The following is a 22,879-nucleotide window of genomic DNA, read 5'->3' as shown; positions in this document are numbered from 1 at the left end:
CACCAGCAGTCTGAGAGACTGAGAGCTCTGTGCACACTGTGGGTCAGCAGTGCTGTGACCCAAAGTGCTGGTTGCAGTCATGCCATGACCTGAGTGTGGGAAGATGATGCCCACGATGTGCCCTGGTCCCTGGCTGCCCAGCAGTGAGCACACAGCCCAGCATCCTCCCAGGGAATGGTGTGTAGCCTGGTACCAGCCGGACGGGCTGAGGGCCAAGGTGTAGACAAATATCACAATGTGTGGCACGCTGTGCACAGCAGATGGGCTGAGCTGAAAGCTTCACTGGAAAGCAAACGCAGCAGCACACATTTCAAACATCTGTACATATCTCCTGTACTTCTCTTGTACTTACCATCCCCTGAGCTTCTCTCTTCTCTTGGAAACATGGCTAACTAACAGCTAGATTTCTATTAAGTCTAGTTAACATTTGCATTTTATCTGGTGTTTAAAGTTTAGACTAATTTTTCTGCAAACTTCAGATCTGAAGCTAACAGTGCAAACAGTATTATGAGAAACTTCCGCCTTCCACAATCTAATTAAGCACATCAATTGCACGTGTTTGATTCTCCAGAGACCCTAGGTACCCAAATTAGCCTTTCTGTACAAGCATTGCTTAACTTTTAGAATGACTGGGTTTTTTACTACTTCATTATTCAGCTGTTTAGCCAAATGTTACAAAATGAGGTCATTTGTCCTCTCACAGTGAAAGGAAGAGAAAAGGTCGTTAGCAGGAGTCCTGCTGTAGTTAGCAGTGGTCTTCTCTGGGAGAGGTGCTGTGATGGGTGGTAATTTTGATCTGTACAGATCATTACATCAGCATACTATATATTTAGCACTAGGTGATTATTGTAATAGCTACTACAAAATTCTGAACAGGGATAACACTATAGGAGGGAAGAGACAGAGAAGCTTAGAAAACAGGTGAAGGCCTTATCATAGAGTTCCTTGGTTATAAATTTTCAATTAGCAACAACACAGAAAGAAGAAAATGAAAGTTATACATTAGTACTGTAAATATTTCAAGTGACACATCTAAATATAAATAGTTGCATGTCAAAAAGATAAAGATAGTTGTTTGTTACAGGTGCTATCTCATCTGATCTGATCGGGAGTATCCCAATACAAGAAATTTCACCTGAAAATTTGGGCTGATGATCACAGAGTTTCCAAATGAGAATAGATGCAACACAGACAGATATTAACAGCTGAAAGTGAACTACTTCATATATGGGATGAAGGAGAAAAGGAGCAAAAAAGGATAAGTAAATGCTTTGGTAAATAAAGTAAGTCTTGTGGTTGCTGGTGAATTGTTGTGGTTGCGTTCATCAACAGTTAAAATAAAGATACTGCAGCAGTGAAACATTAAACAGTGACAGACTGCCTGATTTTTTTTTTTCCTAAGGGATAAGGAAAACCATATTTTAACAATGTAATGTTTTATCCACTGGCTATGAACCTCTTTTGAACTCACATTATGAAGTGGTTGAGAAATGGATTGTGGTAAGGAATGCATCAAAAAAAACAAAAAAAACAAAAACAAAAAACAAAAAACCAAACAAACAAAAAAAAAAAAAAAAAAAAAAAAAAAGGAAAGCAGACTCAGAAACAGAAAAAGGAAAGAAAAAACCCACTGTCCTTCTGCCTTCTGCATCCTACCCCCAGATATTCTTTCAAGTGAGACACCCAAGTCACGAATAGGGTTACAAACCACTGAGCAAAAAACAGTGTTTTACTAATATGTAATGATTTCTTTCTGCTCAATGTTCATCTGTTCTTCTGTTGAGGATTGTGCTAATTCACTGTGTATTATGGGATGTAAATTTACATCCTTCTCTATATACTTCGTTCAAGGTTTGTATTTTGAAAGAGACTGATACCTTTACTTTGGCTTCCATACTTTATATATGATGGTGCTTCCTCCATCACAGAAAGTGAGAAATACAGTACTGAAATTATAATGATACAGTAAAAATATTTATACATTTCCAACTCTACCTCCTTCTGTATGTATGTTACAATGTTTCCAAATCTCGATAACGTTCTGTTTGAGAAAGTGCATCTCAATAAAAAATTCATAGCTCTATTTAACATTCTTATATGGACCTAATGTCCTCCTAGCTGCATTTATTCTCTGAAAAGCATAGTCATAATACAATGTTTTGAAACTGAAAAGGTCTCAAAAGACAAGTCTTCTTCAAAATTTTTGAAAGTATTCTATTTAAAGATGCTCTTGGGAAACACTTTCTTGGAATGCAAATGCCTTAGAAAAACAGGCAACATGAAATACTGCAATAAAATAATACAACTTTAGTTTAGATAAGATGGAAATAATGCTTTTTTTTAAAAAAAAAAAAAAGTCTTCATTCAATTCTCCACCTCCATTGTCTTTACATTTGTAAAAAACCTGTTCTTCCAGTTTAGAGAAAGGAGTAGAAAATTCCATATAAAATTCCAGAGCACGTCAGGGAAGCTCTCCCTAGCCTTACACACTTGTCCTGATGTCCTATAAAGTGTGTGCTATGATAGAAATCTAGTGCATTATCTGATGTATTTATTTATTTGAATTAACAAATTAATTAAATTAATCCCTTTTTAAATTACTGTGAACTGTAAACTTCTGAATAGTACATCATTCACAAGCAATTACATGGCACTTAAAAAAGATACATACATATATTGATTCGATAAATGCATATTACTTACTGGTTGTCTATAATTTAAAATAATAAGGAAGGAAAATATTTTTAAATAGATCCCTAGATTACAAATTTTGTAAAATTCTGGTGGTCAGTGCATTTAAAAACCTACAGAAATGAAAATGTTTAATCATCAAATTAAGTGCTCCATTTTAACTAATCAAACTTGAAGACATCAGCCTTCGCTACTGCTTCACTTTCTAATTCTGCAAAATAAATTAATTTCCTACAGTCTAATAAATAAAAATACTTAAAACTGTTTGTGTAACCAAGAGCTTGAGGTGTTCAAAATGATGGTGCTGGATGATTATTGTACACAAAGGACAAAGGTATCTTTTTCAAGTGTATTTTTTTATTGTAATTGCTGAGTAAATCTTTTAAATAAAATTTTAGATGATATTATTTTACTTCACAGTGCTTCTATGCCTTTCATAGGACAACATAAAAGAACCATTAATATCGTTGTATGCTACGAAATAAACCTGTTCCATCACCTTAAATTTGTCTGCTAACAATTGCTCAGTCATATTTCCTGTTCTTACCCCCATATCTTTGATTTGCACTGACTGTGTAACAAGTCAAAGTGATTTCTACTGGAGGTATTTTCACTGAGACTTGCTGTATCTCAGCTGAACTCAGGGTATTACTTAGGAAGCTTTAAAAATGTATGTATGTATGTATGTATGTATGTATGTATGTATAATGTGTATATAGGTATGTGTGTTGTGTATTATAGAGAGATAGATGTGTGTATATACAGGCACACATTGGCAGTGGTGAGTTTCAGTTCCTGCTGCCCTGCATGAGACGTGTATAAGGTAACAACAGCAAACAAGGCAAATTGTATACACTGAATTGTGAAAAGTTCTCTATATCCTAAAACTCATAAAATATTTTCTTTGTAAGAACACTGCAGTGCTGACCACCACATTCATAAATAAATATTTGCACTAGAAGGCCAGACCGGTGGCAGAACAGGATGGTGTTAATTGGATTTTCAGTTCTGACTAGTGAATCATTTCCTACAAATCTGTATTTGAAAAGGTAGAAATGGGGCTTCCAGGTATTGCCTTGTTAGAGCAGAAGAGTCTTGCATTTTTCTTCTGTAATTTTTTCAGAAAACCAGCCAGTAGATTTTCTTTTAAATTAAAAATAAATACTGTTACCAGCCAGGATTCCAAATCAGGAAACTATTGACATGAGTTTTTCTACTAACATAATGTTGAATAGTGCCCATCATCTGTAGAGACTGGAATGCTTTATAAGCTCGGCTTTTGCAAAGAGATCCCATTCAGGCACTCCATTCTGGGCACAAGTGAAAAGCTGAAATGTGTGCCTTCTTTCTGGGGCATTACCATGTTGGAGATGGAACTCATCCTGTTAGAACATGAATCTTAAATTTACATGTTGTGAATCAAAGAGGAGGTCTAGACTCCAGGCAGCAGTAGAAGAAAGGTTGTGTAGCCAGAGCTGAATAGTCAGTTCACAAATTCTCACATTTAAGTACATTAAGTACAAAACTCAAAACTGTAAAAAAAAAACCAAAAAACCTCACAAGGATTTGACTCTCAGATTTTTCTTAAAGCATTTTCTACAAAATCCTACTTTCTAACAGTGCAATGGTTCTTTGGCAAGACTTTCTATGGCAAGGAGATATTGCAGTATATATACTCTGAGGTTAGTTTTCCCATTCAGATTAATTTCTCTTAATGTATGGCACAGAAGAATTCAAACCTTTACAGATAAAATTAATATAATATTTCAGTAATTAAGTGTTTGAATAGGATTGATTTTCTTCCAGCCATAATCATTGGCAGAAGAGGAAGTTTTGTTTCTGTATCGAGCCCATAAGATTGATACGGGGTCTGGTTATCAGCTGATGGCACATGCAGAGTGCAACTTGTTGGTAGGTTTCAAAGTTAGCAGTGTGTCACCTTCAGACTTCCAGTCTTGCTCCAGATACATGGGACCAGACTCTTGGCATCAGCCAGAGATGTCTGAATGCTCCTCTAAATTACTCTGGCTGCTAATTGTGCCAAACATTCATTATGGTATCCAGTAATCTCAGGGCAGAGTGTGGGTTTGGCCACATTTCCTATGCAGGTCCCAGGCAAGCAGATGGTTGGAGAATTATGCTGGCATTTGCCCCTTTAGTAAGTCTATGTGCTCTGGGTGATGCTTCCACTGGTAAATGCAGGCATTAGTGACACTTGGCACGGGCAGCACAAGACAAAGCAGCCTGGAAAAGAGGCACATTCTGTTCTAGTAGGCAAAATGATTAAGTTATATTACATATACCGTGCACAGTCTGAAAGGTTTTCTACTCTTTTGGATTATTAAAAGAGTATATTCTTGAAGCATTTTTTCATTTCAACTTACTTAAAAATATAGTTAGGATTAAATGACAGACTTTCATGTTTATAATTGTATTTCTTTCACCGAGTTCCCTCGTGAGGTGACAGCATCTGCGACCTTGCAGTGGATGCCTGACAACTTTCACTGGCTACAGAAGACAAGCTTTTATTTGCTGCAAGGGTCATGTAACTTATAGTTCATTTTAGGTATGCTCTTTAACTGCATATACACCATTGATCAGTTACCATTGCTCTGGCAGAATAAAAAAGTATCCCCGCGAGGAACTCTTACAGGTGTATGAACCTGTGCTGGAAGATAAAGCAGAATGGTATTAGTGAATGTCAAAGAATGCCCTGATTTTGCAAAGACAAAACTGCAATTTTCATGTTAATGAACAAACTCCTTTTGTCATTAAATCCTTCAAAAAGTTATAAAGGAATGTATTCAGTTAGCAGGCAGATCGAATGTATCAAGCCAGGCTCAGGTAACCCTAGCCTACAATTAAATGTCATTTCCTCTGGGGAACAATTCTTCAAAGAGAGAGCAGCAATAGTGCCAAGAACGTGTCAGCAGCTGCAACTGCAACTGGAAAACAGCAGGTTATATTTCAGTGACTTAATTTGTTGTCTTAAACACAACCCTGAGAACTTCAGGTCTAAAAAGGTGGCAAAGACATGAGATTGGGTATGTTGGTGATCTAAGGCAGATGTTAAAGAACTAGAAGCTGTTTTATGGCAGTGCAGCCAAAAAAATCTCTTTAATTCACTGCCTCAGCTTTGACAGAAAATAAAACTATTCAAAGTTCAATATCTGTCAAATAGAAATCAAATATCAGTCTTCCATTCTGAGATGCAAAATCCAGAAGGCAGAAGAAATTGCTCTCTTACAATCTGGTTTTAAGAGGAGTCAGGATCAATGTTATTGATTTAACAAGAAACTTAATTATTCATTTTATATCTAGTTTATTACAAAGGTTTGCCACATGTTGACTAATTATTTTGCTAGGAAATTGTATCTGTCTAAATTAATAATGGAAGCATGCAGAGTTTACCCTGAGGCTGTAAAAATTGTGAACAAACAGGAAAAAAAACTAGTTTAAGGCAGCTAGAAATGTACATGGGATTACAAGCTTCAACCTTGCACCAAGAGAAAGCATAAGGAAAACTGCAGTTATTATTTCCCACTGGAGGATAATTAAATACAAATAATAAAGCCTGCAAGATCTGTGAGGTTATAATCTCTCTTTGTCAGGAAGTGTATTCCTGAGTGACAGCTGTCACAGGCCTTGGCTACATGTGACACAGACTATTTGAAGCTCTAATTGTGCAGAGAAATGTGCAATTCTCAGAAGACTTGTCATTGCAGACTGTTAGAGAAGTCCTTTGGCTGTGGCTGGGAGATCATATGAACACAATACAGCTGACTGCAAATGGGAGATGGAAAAATAGAGTTAAATAAATATGTCCTTAACATGAAGGTCAAAATCAGAACAAACCCACTTTTCACAAAGAGGAAATCCACAAAAGTGACTTTCAGCACCACTGGGGCAAAATCAGCCCAAGAACAAAACAAATCCTTTGAAAATTAGCTGAGGGGTGGCATGTCATATAATAAAAATCAGTCAAAAAAATTCTGTGACAGGAGCCTTCATCAGTTAACTATTTTATAATATGTCACTGACACTTAAGAACATAAACCTTCGTCTAGAGCTATTAGGCAAGGCCTCTTCCTTCCATTTTGAGTCAGAATTTGAATATAATTCAGAACATGTGCAAAAAGCAACAGAAAAGTTATTACTTCTGAAGTATAACCACCATTAAAATTGCACACCTTAGGTTTCCTTTTGAAAACCCGTAAGATATTAGAGCACTTTTCTCTGTGAGAAAACCAAATTGCATATTTTTCTTTCAGAGAAACTAACTTGGGTAATTTTAGCTTGAAGCTCAGGAATGAGAGGGTAAGCTACACTAATTCTGAACCACTGCTGCAGTTACTGGAGATTACACATGAGCTTTAGGATTGGGATGCAAAAGAACAAGAACATAAACAAATAAACAACTCCTTGCACACATAGAGTAAGTGACAGACATTGGGAAATCTGTACTGACCCCAATTCCTGCAAACTAGAAAGCGTTTATCTGTGTGAAGAGAATAGTCCTTGAAACCTTTGCAAAAAGTAACTTGGAAATTTGGTTATACATATATTTTCATTTTAATAGCTTGTATAACAATTAATCTCATAGGAAAACTGCTTCTGTGATGGTTTTGTTGATTTGTTTAGCAAGGAATACTATAAATACCATCAAAGCAACACTGAGCATGGTGAAGACTCACATAGACCAGAAAAAGAATCTTCTGAGAAGTGTTAGCAATCTCTTTTTTTCCAATCCTGTAATATTTATGGGTGTTTAGAATGTGGTTAATACAGTGTTCACACTCTGGAATGCTACAGGCATTTTTTTCCTGCTGCATATAAATGAGTAAATATTAATGCTTGTAAAACCTTTGCCAAAGAAAATTTTCAGTCAGACAAGGAAACCTTTGTAATTCCAGGAGTTCTTATAAAGTCAAGGAATATAACTAAAGATTTTTTTTCTATGTTCATCTCTGTGCATTTAAAACAGTTTTACTATTGGTCTAATGTAAATGCCTTGATTTAAGGACTCGAAGAAAGGATGCCGAAGCTTTTTTTTTTTACAAATACAACTTTTCCCAAGATTGTGCTCACATTATTCATTTATTTTTGTTTTACTAGGTTTTTGTTCATAAGAATAGAAACTTCACAGCTTGATAAATTACATGTCAGAACCTGTTCCTGTTTATTGTTTGGGGGCTTAAGGGATTATCCAAAAGGTTTTGGCTTTCTGTTCTCAGGTTTTTTATAGCCACTTGAATCGAAGAAGTAGACACGTAAATGTTCACAAAGTACTTTAGACAGTTGATGGCTGTATTTTTTTTTATTATTATTGCTATTTGTAATACATTTAGCCATTACTCCTTGATTTTCTAAGGATGCTTTAGGCACATCTGTTTATCTTACCTTTTCCAAAAAGCACAATTTTACCTGCAGAAATAATTGTTCCTTTGTATTATAAATCACAGAGATGCAGGCCCCTAAAGCTCTATTGTGTGTGATTTAAAAACTGAAATAAGCTAAAAGGCTCAACAGAGGATGAATACAAAACCTGAAATTGCTTTGACAGAAAAGATGCAATAATTTATTTCTACTCACTGTTAGAAGTTCATTGAATCTAATCCATTAAATATTTCTGTAAATGCATGAAATATTCAAATATGGTTATGTATTAATTGAATTAATTAATTTTTAAAAATTAATTCAATTTTTAAAAATATCTTTGGTGACCTAGTGCCTGGACTATCTTTTTACAGTGTAAGATATTGTTCTAGGCATTTAAAAAAATTTAAAAAATTAAAAATTATCCAAGTTTTTGTTGAGGAGTGCGGTGGCTTTGATTTCTGAATAGTTATAAGCTCTGTATCTTTGTGACAGATGCAGTCATTTAGATAGGTCATCAAATTAAGTTAATGACTATAAGCGAAGAAAATCTGAATATGACTACATTATTAAGATGATCATCTTAGCTAAACTAGTATGCATTTAATGCTATTCTGATAACTTGATATTGAATTATATTTCAGTAATGAAAAGTAGAAGTATTCTTGTTAAGGCAATTGATAAATACACAAGAGCTCTGACCATGCAAACTTCTCCTACCCTTTGTTAAACCCTACAAGGGTGGATCTTTGAGGTATTTCCATTCTCCCCATGTCTATTAGAAGACTCTCATGGAAGAAGAGGAATTGTAGCAGCTCGTGAGTTTCAACCCATTAGTGGAGTTTTGCTGCTTTGAGAAATCGTTAGTTCAACGGGATTTGTTGACTACTCAGTGTTTCACAAGAGTGAGGCAGAGATCTCTTCTAGCATTCACTCCACACAGAGATTCAATCAGCAGCCAATCCAGCTTTACATACTGTAGTGCAGACCTCAGCCCAAAATTCTACCCCAACTTTCAACATGTAATTTCAAATATTTTGGGGCTTTCTGATTCAGCTTTCCATTAACCAGTTGTCAGATATGGCTTCAACATTTGGTTTAATTATATTGTAATTGAAATATGCTGCTGTGCAGTGAAATTATTATCCTTTGGCTCTCAGAGAGCTGCCTTAAGGCCTGTTCCAGAAGTTCAGTGACAAAGAAAACTCTCAATGGCTCTGTTTAAACAGACTAATTGCAGTGAAATCTTTGCCGGGGGTAAGACTGGAGGCCTTTAACAAGAATAGCACTGATTGAGACCAGTGAAACTTAATATATCTGTTATACAATGAGCTTTACAGAGTTTAGCAGAAAAAACATTTTCCTGTCATAAAATCATGTTTTTCTTGCAAGAAATGTTATCTCTGGTTTGGCTACTGGTTGCTACCTATGAGACAGAATCAGGCACTGCTGAAATTAGCAGCCCCTTACTTTAGCAGGCTGCTTTGGCACCATCACCCCCTTCTAAGATCTGTATATCTGACAGCCTGTGCTATTTCCCTCCAAGTTATGCCTCTCTATGTCCACATTTTCAAGTACCAATGTTTAGAGTAACACTATAGTAAACCAGCTATACTGACACAGATCTTAAAATAGCCAAACAGGAACAAAGCAGCATGTCTGCTTAAGGGACAAGTGGGAAACAGGAAAGAGGACAGAATACAGCTTTGATTAATGTTTCAATGAAGTAAGACAATCTGCTGTATAGATGGTAATTAAATTATGCTGGAAACAAAACTATAGCATGCAAAAATATAAAAGCAAAACTTGGAAATTTTATTGGTAAAAAGCAAAAGAAAACAAAATAGTCAAGTTATTGACTTGTTAATATTACTGGTTAATATTCTACTATTACAAGCAAAAATTGACTGAATTGTGAAAAAATTCTATCTGAAACTTTTGAGTTAAGGTTTTGCAAAGCCAAGGTAATTTCAAAATCTTTCAGCTATGAACAGTCTTTAAAAATGCAAGGATCAACAAAGTATTTTCATTGCCTCTAAATAAGATATTTAATTTTTCAAATTCAAGTGTTATTGAAAAACTACTTTCATTGTGCCTATTTTAATGTTTATCTTCCAATTAAATACTGTGTTAAAAGGTTTATCTATTCGTGAGAAAATTAGAAGGGATAGATACTTTCATTTAAAAGAAGCACCATATTTTGCAGAAAAGAAAACCATACAGTTTCTGCAGCATAATACTGAATCTCTGTGAATGAAAAGTATGATATTTCATAGTTGTACAGGATTATGTCATATGCATGCAATAATTTCAGTGATTGAATGGGTAAATAGAACATCTGTACCTGTTCCTCAGCTTTCTTTATTTTATTGTTTGACTCTGTGAGTAAAGATGAATTTTTCATCTGGAATTTTGAGAAAATTACCTATAATGAAGGATTCAAATAGGGAAAAAATCATCACCTTTTCAAAATGCACGACTCCTTAGTCTTGTCTTTTTTTTTCAAGCTAGCAAGGATGAGACCTTAAAATACAGAGCTACTTAAACACAAACAGAAAAAGCTAAAACTGTAGCCCTCTCTCAGGCTGTAAGATCTGCCTTAGAGCTGGGACATGAGCTGCTGCTGCAGCTGCTGGAGCCACAGGCACAGCCGTGCAGTCTATGTGGGGGATCCTGCCTGTGCCTGGCCCTGGCCTTCAGATTATTTTTCTGCAATATTAATAAGGGAGAAAACATGATAGTGGCTAAGAGTGTTAAATATAGCATTTGTGCTGCTCCCAGACCAGAGCAGCTGCAGCAGCATCTCTCAGCTATGCCTGTGGTGATGCTCTGCCCCAGGCACCGTAGAGACCCGGCTGGTGGCTGGGGCTGGAGGTGTGAGCTCTGCATCCATGCAACCCTCCAGCAGAACAGTGCTGGGGACAAGCCCCATAGCTGTGGGAGCAGCAGCAGGGCTAATACAGATGCAGAAAATGTAGCGGTGTGAGTGTGACATTACAGATTAGCTGAAAGTTGTGTGGAAAAAATGATCCTGTCATGTTTGCCAGGCCATCATTACAGACCATCCCCACTCTGCTGCCTGCCCTAGGCAGTGGGGAGGGTCCATGTTCATACATATAACAACAGTGCACCGTTCCATTTTTACCTGAAAAGATTATGCTCATTTCAAATTATTGCATGCAGTGCGAGTCAATCAACATTTTTCATTCTTCAGATCGCACTGCGCTGGTTTCAAAGGGGGCTCAGGTCGTCTTTTATTGCAGTCGGAAGAAAGGGATAAAAGAGCTTAGTTGATTTCAGTTAATGAAAGCAAAACCTTGTCTTTGTTTTTGATTTCAAGACAAGTTTTGCTGGTGCATTTTTTTTTTTTTGGCTTTTTAAATATTAAAATATAGGGATTCGATGATTAAATACTGCAATCAACAGTGGCAACTTTCTCTGAATTTAAAATATAATTATGAAGTAATGATCAAGGCAAGTGGGCGGTTTTGGCTGATAAAAGTGGAAGTACTGCTGACCAGATATATGCCAACCTGCTTTAGCTTTCTTCGTAGCTAACCTCCAGGTAGTGCATTAATCTGCAGCTATTATTACAATTGCCATATATATTTCAGTACAGACGTCATTGTAATAGATGGTATTATAAATTCTTTATCTTTGTGAGAAATGCAAAGTCTTTGAAGATACTCATAATCCAGTCATTTGGGGAGTATCCACAAACTCAAATTGCACCAATTTAAGTTTGCTTTAATCAATATATTGTCAGTTCTTAATGGAGGATTGTACTGCAATAGCAGGCACAGGTGTTTGGGTTGAGGTTTCTAAAAGGAGTGCATTTATATCTCTGTCTGTTTAGTGACACTGAGCAGAGTGCAGATAAACACAGTGCACTAAACGAACACTTGGATCCACATCAGTGGAAAACTACAGGCACAGTGATAGATTTTTTTCCCTGAACCATGCGATAGTGATGCTGGTTTTCAATACCATCCACACAGTTGCTTCTTCGTATATGTACCAGAACAACCACACTTGTGACTGGTTCTACTGACCTCAGTTGACATTAAGTACAGCTACATATTTGCATGGCCCATTATTTTCAGGATCAGAGACTTATTTCTAATATTTCTAGAATACATTCATGTGTAATGGGAAGAATATAGAAGAATATGCAAAGAAAAAAATTGATCATGTTTAAAACACTGCTACGTGAGTAATTTATTACTGTGGAGTGAATTCTATTTTAAACAGTTCATTCGGTATTTATCAATCACTCATCTTCAAAGATAGGTAAAACAACAATTAAGAGCAGTATTTATTAAAAATATTTAGCCTTTCTACTACCATTATTCTTCCAAAATAATCTATTCAAATATGGTAATATTTTTAAAATTTTTAGTGAGAAAATAATGAGAAATCTGCCTGTTTAATTTCCACTTCTTTGGCTTAATGCAATCCATTCTGGTGGGCTGCAAATCTTGTTTTAATATGCAAAATCCATTTTAAGTGTCCAAAATGGAATATCTTTCTGAAACCCTTGAAATGGCATGTAGCTTTTAGAGGGTTTTCTTTGGCCAGTTATTGATGAACCTGTGAAAACTCTCTCCTGAATTCACATAGGCCATTCAGTATCTGCAGCCTTTGACTCCAGCCCATTGTCATTGGTCCAGCACATTGTGGCTGGTGGGCAGGTGCTTTGCTGCATGTCCTTCACCTCGTGCTTTGAATAACAAAGAAGCCTTCCAGGCTGTTTAGCGAAATCTGTTAGATGTCAGAGTCCCACATCTTCTGGTCATGGGTATCTGCATGATTCACAGGACTGAATGATAACTGCAGAACAGAAATACAATCAGCAACAGAAGGACCCTTTACAAAAGATCCCTTAACGGCTTTGTCAGACCTGAAAGAATTCCTTTGTTCTTCCCTCATCCTGACCTGTCCCTGTTATTTAGTAATGTGCAACTTGAGGGTTGCACCACAATGAGCCTAACATTGTGGTTGGCAGCCAAGTAAAAATAAAAAAAAAATAAAATTAAAATAAAATTAAAATTTATAAAAAATGGCAAAAATTGTGCAAAACAATGTGGAATATAGATATGTAATGGACTCTGTGTACTGAAGCACTGGGAACAGTGAGAAGACAAGGAAGAGCTACAGTGTAGGAAAAGGTGCTGGATGCATGACATAATGTAGGCAGAAAATTATCAATAAATTTCAAGCAGTAAGAGAATTGAGAAAAACAAATTTCAATAATAATAATAATAGCAATTTCATGTGCCATAGTATATGACATCATTGAATTCATCTCAGGCTTAGGGGGCAAAGTCTCTGATGTTGGAAGTTATCACTGTAGTGCTGATATCAAAAGAGCCACGACAATTTATGCAAGCTGAAGATCTACCCCTCAGCAGCTCCAATGTAGCTTCTGTGCACTGCTGAGCCAGTACACTAGCAAGCTGTTCCTGGCTCTCATTGCCACAGTATCTGTGCTCACCAGCCTCGTTTACCAAGTAAATAAACAAATAGTGTTCTTCAAAAGAGATCTTGGAATTGAAGAGCTTTAAAAAAAACCCAAAGCAAACATGAAAATCAATGAAATTAATAAAATTACTCTACTTAGGGCAAAAACATGCTGAAATTGGAGATGTTTTTTTTAAAGGAGCAAAGAGATGATATCCACAGAAAATGGTGGGTATGTTACCATGAAAAAATATTGATTTGTGTGCCTACCAGCTAAGCTATACAGTTGGTGGGTTACAAAAAGTATGCAAGAAAAAAAACCCAAACCAAAACAAAACAAAACCAAAAAACCACTGTTCCCTCTTCTCATTTGATAGAAGGCATAAGCTGAGAAAGTTCAGAGCTTGACTGCCTCTTCTGTAATTCTGAAATGTGTCAAATAATGCTTGAAATGGATCAAGAGTATTCCCTTCAGCTCTGTGCAAAAAATGTCCTGGTCTCAGCTGCAGCAGCTGATGTACTGCATTGACAAAGGCATGTCTTGAAAGACAGATCATTAAATAATGCGCTGCTGTACTCCAGCATTTGTATTTGAACTGAATTGCATTTTAAAGAAAAATTATTAGTATTGCAGTGAACCAAGAGCTGCAAAGTGTCCTTCTTTAGCTATTGACATAAACTTGAATTCTGTAGCAAAAAGTAATTTGTATGTTTACCTACCACGTCTTGTGCTGTACATTATATTTCTCTAAAAAATACTTATCTGCTGCAGGTATATATATTTTATCAGATAGTAGATCACTCTGTACAGGTCTGATCTACACTATTATGGTATCTTTCTGAAAAGATTTTAGAAATCTTTATCTATTAAAAAAATTATCTATTAAAAAAATCTTGAAAAAGTAAAACCATTGAAATGACTGCCACAATTTTTTGTCCCTTCTTTTTGATTCATACATGGATTTTCCTTTCAAATACACAGGCTGAAAATTTCTTACATTAAAATAAAAGAGTACAGTTTTTCTGAGAATTTTTGTCTTTCCAAAATTATATTTCTTGGGCTGCAGTAATTAGGTTCCACAGAGATGGGTAAAATTAAAATATAGCTTATAAACTCTGCGATGTACTTTGGAGCATAACATTTTTGACTGTTTCTTCAAATTATAAAATAAAATCATAAACCTCACTTGAGTTTGACAAGAAACAATGTTGAATTATCCCTACTGATACCTGTTGTATGTAAATCTAGTGATAAAACATCTCTTTAAAGCTATAAATATATTAGATTTTTTTTCTTTCTCTACCCTCTGTAATATCTCCTCTGATGATATTACATCAACAAGCTTCAGGAAACTCTAATTTGTGGACCTCAGAATTTCCACAGCAGCCATTGCATTAGAACCTAGGGAGACATAATCTGAACACTGGGGTCTGCAGCAGTACTGAGGTCCAAGAAAAGTAATCTTAAATGTGCAAAAGTACAGAGCAAGGCTTCGAGAATGATCAGTGGACTGGGGAGCCTGTTTTGCAGGATTTTTTGAGTCAGAATGGTTTAACTGAACAAAACAACTGAAGTCTGCAAGCACATATGATTGCTGTCTGAAAAAACACATTGTAGGAGTAAATACTGAGTGGTGATAGTGTGTGCTAAAGGATAGTGCTGTCACTAGGGAAAAAATGGTGATGACTGCAAATGTATTTATCTGGAAATGAGAGAGTTCCAAACTATTAGAAATAACATGTTTCTGGAACTGCCTTCCAAAAGGAGCACAGAAGCTAGAACTGAGGAATGAGTTGCCATAATAGTTATGGACTAAATGATTTATTCTTTCAATATTTCCAAATGTCAATATCAGTACTTGCATTTGCATGTGTATTTTAAATGGAGAATTTACAATCATTAATGAAAGTAACACAGAAATATCATTTTCAGGGAGTTATTTCTCTTGTCAAGGAACCCTAGAACATGGAACACGGTTCTCAGGACTCAAAACCCCAATATGGGCCATATCAAGATGTACTCTGCATCTTCTTGCCAGCTCTATTATAGCATTTGAGCAACCTGGTCTAGTGAGAGGTTTCCCTGCCCGCGGCAGAGGTTTGGAACTGGATGGTCTTAAGGTCCCTTTAGACCCAACCCATTCTATGATTGTATGATTTTTGGCAGACTCGACAGCTTGTTTCGCCATTTATAAGTGGTTGAAGATTGTTTGAAAATGTTAGCCCTTTCAGCATTTTAGGCTCCAGTGGACAACACCTTGCTTATTTTCTTCATCCTTTCATGTCTTTTGACAGAATTGTGTGCAAGTTCTAAACTAGCATTACCTGTTTTAAAAGGAGGCTCAATAAAACAGTTCAGGATGAGGACAGTGATGTAAGTGTATTGCTATGATTAGCAGTACTGAATTACTACATCTGATTTTTAATAATATTTTATTTCCATCAGTACTTCTAAACAGCCTTCAGAAACTATCAACAAAAATATATATTCTTACATCAACTCTTCAGAACAGAGATGTGTCTGCACCTTAGCCTTTCTTCTACTGAATATTTATTAATAAAATACAAATGTTTGGGACATAACTATCAGCTGCAGCTGGCTGAGAAAATTCCCTAGAAATCAGTATTTAGATCTTGCTTTTTAAAATTTGTTGTTGAAAGTAGTCAACCATCACCCAGTGTGCTTTTCCATTCCTTAGTGCTCAGTCTGTGTCTAAATATGCTCCATTTTCTCTCCTAAAGCAAGATTCACTTTAAAAGGGTTAGAGCTTTACAGATTTCTTTTATCTTTTGCAATTGATTAGAGAAGACTATGTCCCTTCAGGAATACAAGGGTGCATTTTAATTTTATGCACACCTTTAGGCATCAGTCATCGGCATCTGTGAGACTCTCTGATTTATAAAGAAACAGAAAATAGTTGCAGGTGAGCTGCACATTTCAAAGTGCAATTCCAATAGAGTCTGTCCTTTGGGCAGGCAGCTATATGCTAGATATTGCCTTTTAAATCCTGACTAGACAGAGAACTTAAATCATTATTCTTATTTAATCCTTTCCTTATTTAGCAAAGATTTTAAGCACATCCTTTGCTCAAGAAAGGCTCAGGCCTTGATAGAAATTCAGCAGAAAACAGATCATAAATGAAATTACATTAAAATATAATAACTTGAAAGAATTAGAGCATTGGATTTGAAAGACATCCATTCAGATAGGATTAATGCAAGAAATACAAACTTTAAGAATTTTGCAAAGGTTTTCAAAGATATCATCTCTGGAGTTTTAAAAAGTTCCATAATTCTGGGCCTATGTTCTCTTATCCCCAGCTGTAAATAAACTTTAATAAAAAGTAAGTGTCAATAATATGAAACCCATTTTTTAACCTGTCTCCTACAGTACCCTGACGTCTACAGTAATGATCTTCCTCAGATGGAGCACAGCTGATCAGGGTCATTCACTGATAAACGTATTTCAGAGGATTTTTTCCCCTCTATCTCAGTTTGAAATTCTTATCCTATAATGGTGTGTCCTTGCAGAAAATGCTTGAGTCCCAACTTTTTATTTGTGTCTGGTTGTACAGTTAATGGAAACTTTACATTTCAAGCATCTATGACTAACTTTCATTTACACATCTACAGCTGTACAGGGATTAGTGTACAAATTAGGATTTATTTAGGATGAATAAGATTTAAAGATTACTTCATAAAGAATTTTGGATTGTTTTGAAGTGGAATTTCCTCAAAGTTGTTTTTATCCAGTTTCATTTTAGTGTCAGAAAAAATGTTCTACCATCACTGCCATCTTTTCCCCAGGAAATGAGACATCTGTGATCATGCTGTTAATACATCTTCCTCTCATTCCCTCTGTAAGTGAATTCTGCATTTAACTGGTTGTTTCTTTTTTAAGAAGACTTTATAAAGATGAAAAAAAAATAAAAGACTGACATTGCTGCTTTAAATTGATCTTGAAGACTAACAAACTGTACCAAAGGGACAAGAGAATGATGTCAGACTGCGAAAGTTCCCAGTGGAATCTGGATGATCTCAGAAGGTGATCTGTTGAGAAATAGTGAAAGTTTTTACTTTCTACAGTTTTCAAGTGTTTTAGAAATTACTCAGAAATCCCAAAACCCTTGCAAATCCAAAACTTGCAACTTCCTTTTCCTTTATTTATTCACAAATGATGTTTAAGATAGAAATTTGGAATAAAAATTCAAGTATGCTGGCAATAATCAGCTAGCTCTGTCCAGAAACCAGACACAGCTGTAAGATCTGAAAGGTTTTGTCTGCATCTATGTCCACTTCTAGTCTGTGTTTGCTCAGACACCTCTCTGTTGTGCAGTCCCTGTCCTCAGCTCTTAACCCAACTCTGAGCATAGGCATTGCCTAATCAGTGTCATTGTTAGAGTGCCACAAGCTGAACAGAATCCTTCCTGTTTCCACTTACTTTATAGGCTCAACACTACTGCATTTTTTATTTCTTTTCCAATGCCTTCAAATGCTCTGGCATTCCAGCTGGAATAAATTCTCAAATATAGTTTGGATTTTTTGTTTCCATGGCAAGGACTTTGATTTGTCAAAGATGCAGTGCTTCTCTAGAAAGGCACGGTCCACCTTTCTAAAGTGTTGTAGTGTAACGAGAGCAGCTCTGAATGTTGCTGTTTCCCATAAGACTATCAGTAAGACAGGAGTTGTCACAGACAACATCTTGGATTTCCTGCAACTGCATTTTAAAGCTTTTAGAGTTTCATTTTCTCTTTAAAATGCTTCTTTGAACATTACCTATGCCCAGAGGAACAGTTTCAAAATGAAAAACAGGGTTTTAGAGCTTCAATTGCAGCCACAAGGGACTGTATATTCTTCCATTGTTGCTTTGCTCTAGTATTATGCCTCTATTAGCTCAAAATATAAAGACCTGATAATGTAGGCCCCTTTGGAATACCTAAGATTAGCAATGAGAGTTTCATCTTGTGGGACTTGCAGTATTATTTATTTGACATCATATTGCATCAGTTGTACAAAATTTCTCTTTTGCTACAGAAAAAATCCTAATCAAAACTATTAATATTGCTTTTATTGGATTTAGAAAATAAAAAAGCATCAAATAAAGTTTTTAGTTGTTCCTTGTAATCAGGGATGCATGTTATTAGCCATCTTTTTCTTAGCTGAATCTTATCCAGTTTTCACTTCTGTCTCCTGTGAGTTTTACAGGAGATGAAAGAGGCCCCCAGCAACTATTTCCACATCAGTCCCTTGTCAAATAATTCAGGTTACGTGGAATTTATCACTGCATATGCAATCTACTAGAAAAAAAAAAAAAAAGAAATCCAGTCTGTATAATAAATTCTCTGTATGTCAAATGCATAGAGATAAATTATAACAATACTACTCATGTTAGTGCTGGATAATTCTCTACCATAACAGGTTAATGGCCTAAAATACACTGCTATGCCTGTGCAATGTATATGGAAAGCATGACAGCCTGTGAAAGGTGTATATGAGATGAATTCACACCCCTTATTACAGACAGATAATGGTCAGTAAAAAGACAGTTAGTACATCAAAGAGGATTCTAACATACCAATCTATATATTGAATTGAACAGTTTCTGATAAAATTCGTAAACTTATTTCAAGAGCTGGAAAATGCCTATCAAGCATAGAAAATATTGTGGTCCTGCAGTACAAATATCAATGCTCAAATGCTCAACAGAATTTGGTGTGGAATTTTATTCATATTTTCAAAATAGGTCTGTCACACTCTCTTTTTCAACAGAAATATTTTCACTGCTTCTGTTACATAAATTTTTCTGCACTGGATATTTCATCCATCGTCCAAAGTATTCTCTGATTCTCAAGGTCTCAAGGCGTAAAAAAAAATCTAATTTAGGATACCCCTAAAGCTCAAGTATTTGTTGGTAGAAATACAGGCTTGTCATTGTTGATGCATAATAACCTTGCTGGTAATTACAGTTGACTGTGCCAGTGGCTCAGAGTTAGGGAGAATATCTGTAATAGTAGCTTCTAGAAAGTCTCTGACCTCAGATCTACCCATTTGATATGTTATTTTCCTTTAGATTAAAAGATAGAAAAGACAGCTCCAATTCAGACATGTTCAAAAGCTTTTTTTGTCTTTATCTTTGTCCTGGACAATCCATAGGGGATCACTTTGAAGAAGTGAGTGCTCAGCTGGAACATGTGTGTCATATACATTATGGTGTTAAAGAAGGACTTGGGGATCACAGATTCATTTTCTCTAAAGCCAGAAGAACCTCTGTGATCACATCATCTGACCGTTTGTTTAAAGGAAAACAGCATTTCCCTGAACTATTTCCCATTTGAACCAGAGGTTATCTTTAGGAAAAAAAAATCTAATATCTATTTAAAGATTTAGGTTAATGAAGTTCTCCACCACAGCATTTTTCTAGTTGTTAATTATCTGTTTTATTAAAAATGTGTATGTTGTATCTAGACCATACACATTTTTATGGTATAGTATGGTCTAGATACATACCATCCAGCTCAAGCTTCCAAAATCTGGGTCTTTCCTCAGATCCAGTGTCTTCAATTGTCAGCATTTTGTTTCTTCTCTAGTATTTATAAATTGCAGCCATTCTGAGATACACAGCTTAATAGAGTCAGTTCTTTGAAAATCTATAATGTCTGTTTCCCAGTGCTGGAATAATTTCATAGTGTAACTTATAATGCAAATGAACTCTGGGTGTCTTTTGGCCGGATCTCACAGCTCAAAGTACAGATAATCTGTATCAGGTTACTCCAGATGGGTAGTAAAGATCTCAAGGGATAGACATTCCACAATCACCATGCTCCTATTTCAGGTTTTGGTAACCCCCTTCTGAATTCTTTTTCCTAGTATCTTCTCAGCATTCCTCATGTTGCAATGTGTGCCCATCCTCCTCATTCTAACATTGTGCACTTCTGAGAAGAATATGGCTTCATCTTCTCCATGGCCTTCCACGTGGCTGAAGACGGAATAAAATCCTCCTTTCACCATCTCAGTTACGGAATGGTCTCTCAAACTTTCCTCCACAGAATTTGTTCTCCATCTTCATGCCAGTCCGCTGGAGTTGGACACAATACTTCAGATAAGTCTTACGGTGCTGAGAAGAAGTGGAGATTGTTTCCTTCACCTGCTGGAAATCAAATTTTGCTAATGTGGTTGGATTTCTTTGTCAGAAGGACAAATTACAGATTCATGTACTTCTTGTTGTCTACTGGGATCTTCCATATTCGTTAGTCCCATGCTGCTTTCTATCCAGTTGTCATCCAGCACATCTTGCTACATGACTTATGCTCTTCCAGGTGCAGGACTTGGCATTTACTTTTGAGAGGCTTTTGTCAGGCCATTTCTTCAGTCTGTTGAGACTTTCCTTGCCAGCACTTCACACTTTGTGCTTGCTAAGGGCACATTTTGTCTCATCTTTATTAAAGCCATTGAACAGTATCTATCTCATCTGTTTATCACAGTAAAATAGCATTTACATGTGTTCTCTCTGCACTATTTGCAAAATGTATCATCATTCTTTAATGGAAGATGCTGACAATAAAATGAGAAGTGTTATTTAAGAGGTAAGACCAGTGCAAAATAACTGCCCATGCTGACCAAATATCTCGTTTACATATGTACTGCATTTCCAATTTTTTATGTGAAATCAAGTAAATCTGCTTATCTCTCATAATGCCACTCCTTTTTCATTGTTACTACTTCTTGGATAGTTACTCTTTCTATAAAACATCCTTCTTTGTTAATATGTGCCATTATTAAAAGGTGCATTATGTTTTCACACTCCATTTCAAAAACAAAGAGAATCATGCAGCAAGAACAACCACTCTTTTTCATTATTTAAAATGTCTCTCTGCCTTTGGATCATTTGTAAAACTTTTTATATCTTTTTTCTATTTCATTGATCAAGTGTTTTAATAGCAGTGCTAAGGATCTTACTAGAAGTATTTGATGATGCTTGTACTCTTACAGACACATTTAAATGTGTCTGTTCTGCACCTCTTAATCAAAGTGACAGACAGAACCAAGGCTTATAAATGACCCCATGCATTACATCATAAGTACTTTATTTCAAACATTTCTCATTTCATCAGAGACTTCTGCCTTTCTTCATTCTTAAGAGTGTATCTTAGGAGATACTTTCCAAGTATATTATTAATTGGCCTCCCAAGAAAAGGAAGTTATCAATTAGGTTAGGGAAAATAAAATTAGCCATTTTACAGATACATGCAGTCAGTAACTTTCCTACCACAGAGAGAACACATGGAGAGACATGGAAAGTACCATCCCTTTCCTTCTGATTCTCTCACTGAGCTCATTTTACACCTTCATTGTGTTATTATGGATAAACTGTCAAATGATAACAATGTGGGGAAAAGCTCAGCACAGTTTCTAATGAACTATCAGAATTTTGTGAGAATATAATTATGGTTATGAGTGTGCATTCTCCCACAGTCTTGGATGCTCTTTTCAAAAGTGAGGATTTGATCCCTATGAAGGATTTTGTATGGATGCAGCAAAACATTAGGACAGATCCATGCTGAAATAAAAAATCCCTTTTTGTGACCAGGATGTTACAAAATGTTATGATAAGATCTTGGTCACTTTAAACTAGCAACAGAAATGAAATGCGTCTGATAATGAAGAGTACATTTCATATGATAGGAATAGTATCCTTTGCAGGACCTTTCTCAAGGCAGGTCTATGTTTTTATTATTAAGGAGCACTCTTTAAATAGCCGGAGTCATATGCAGTGTTCAGCAAATGTCAAACTAGCAAGCAGTATGTGGGTATTTACCAACTACTGCTTATTCTGATTTCTAATGTGCTACAAATCATGTTTTTATGCTTTAGCAGAAAGTGTGCTAGGTGCCATCATGAATAATTTTTTTAATTCATCATAACAAATAGCTGTCTAACCATATATTTTTTTTCTTCCTGGAGGCAAATCATCCTGTTCATATGGAAAAAAAAAGCTTCCTAAATTTCAGCAATATGAATCATAGAATGAATCTAAAAGCTCACAATAGTTTTCCACATACTGCCCATTTCAACAGCATACAGCATACAGCATAGACATGTAACATTAAGAACAATATAGGAATAGTAGAACTAGAAATCAGGAATGAAGTGTTATGTAGCTCTTTCTTTATTGACATTTGTTCTGTAGTAGCTTCTTCTACTGTGACTTTCTCAAACAATGATACAATTTGTTCACTGAGGCATGTTTAATTCCATGAGGAGCACTCTGAGCAACTACAAATACAGGTATTTCTGTAATATTTTGGTCATTAGAACACATCTCTTGATGTGCAAAATTTTTGTATAAAATTAT

Source organism: Sylvia atricapilla, chromosome 9 (assembly GCF_009819655.1).
Source record: "Sylvia atricapilla isolate bSylAtr1 chromosome 9, bSylAtr1.pri, whole genome shotgun sequence".
In the NCBI taxonomy this organism is placed as follows: Eukaryota; Metazoa; Chordata; class Aves; order Passeriformes; family Sylviidae; genus Sylvia; species Sylvia atricapilla.
The sequence above is the reverse complement of the archived record's forward strand: the minus strand, read 5'-3'. Positions refer to the sequence as shown.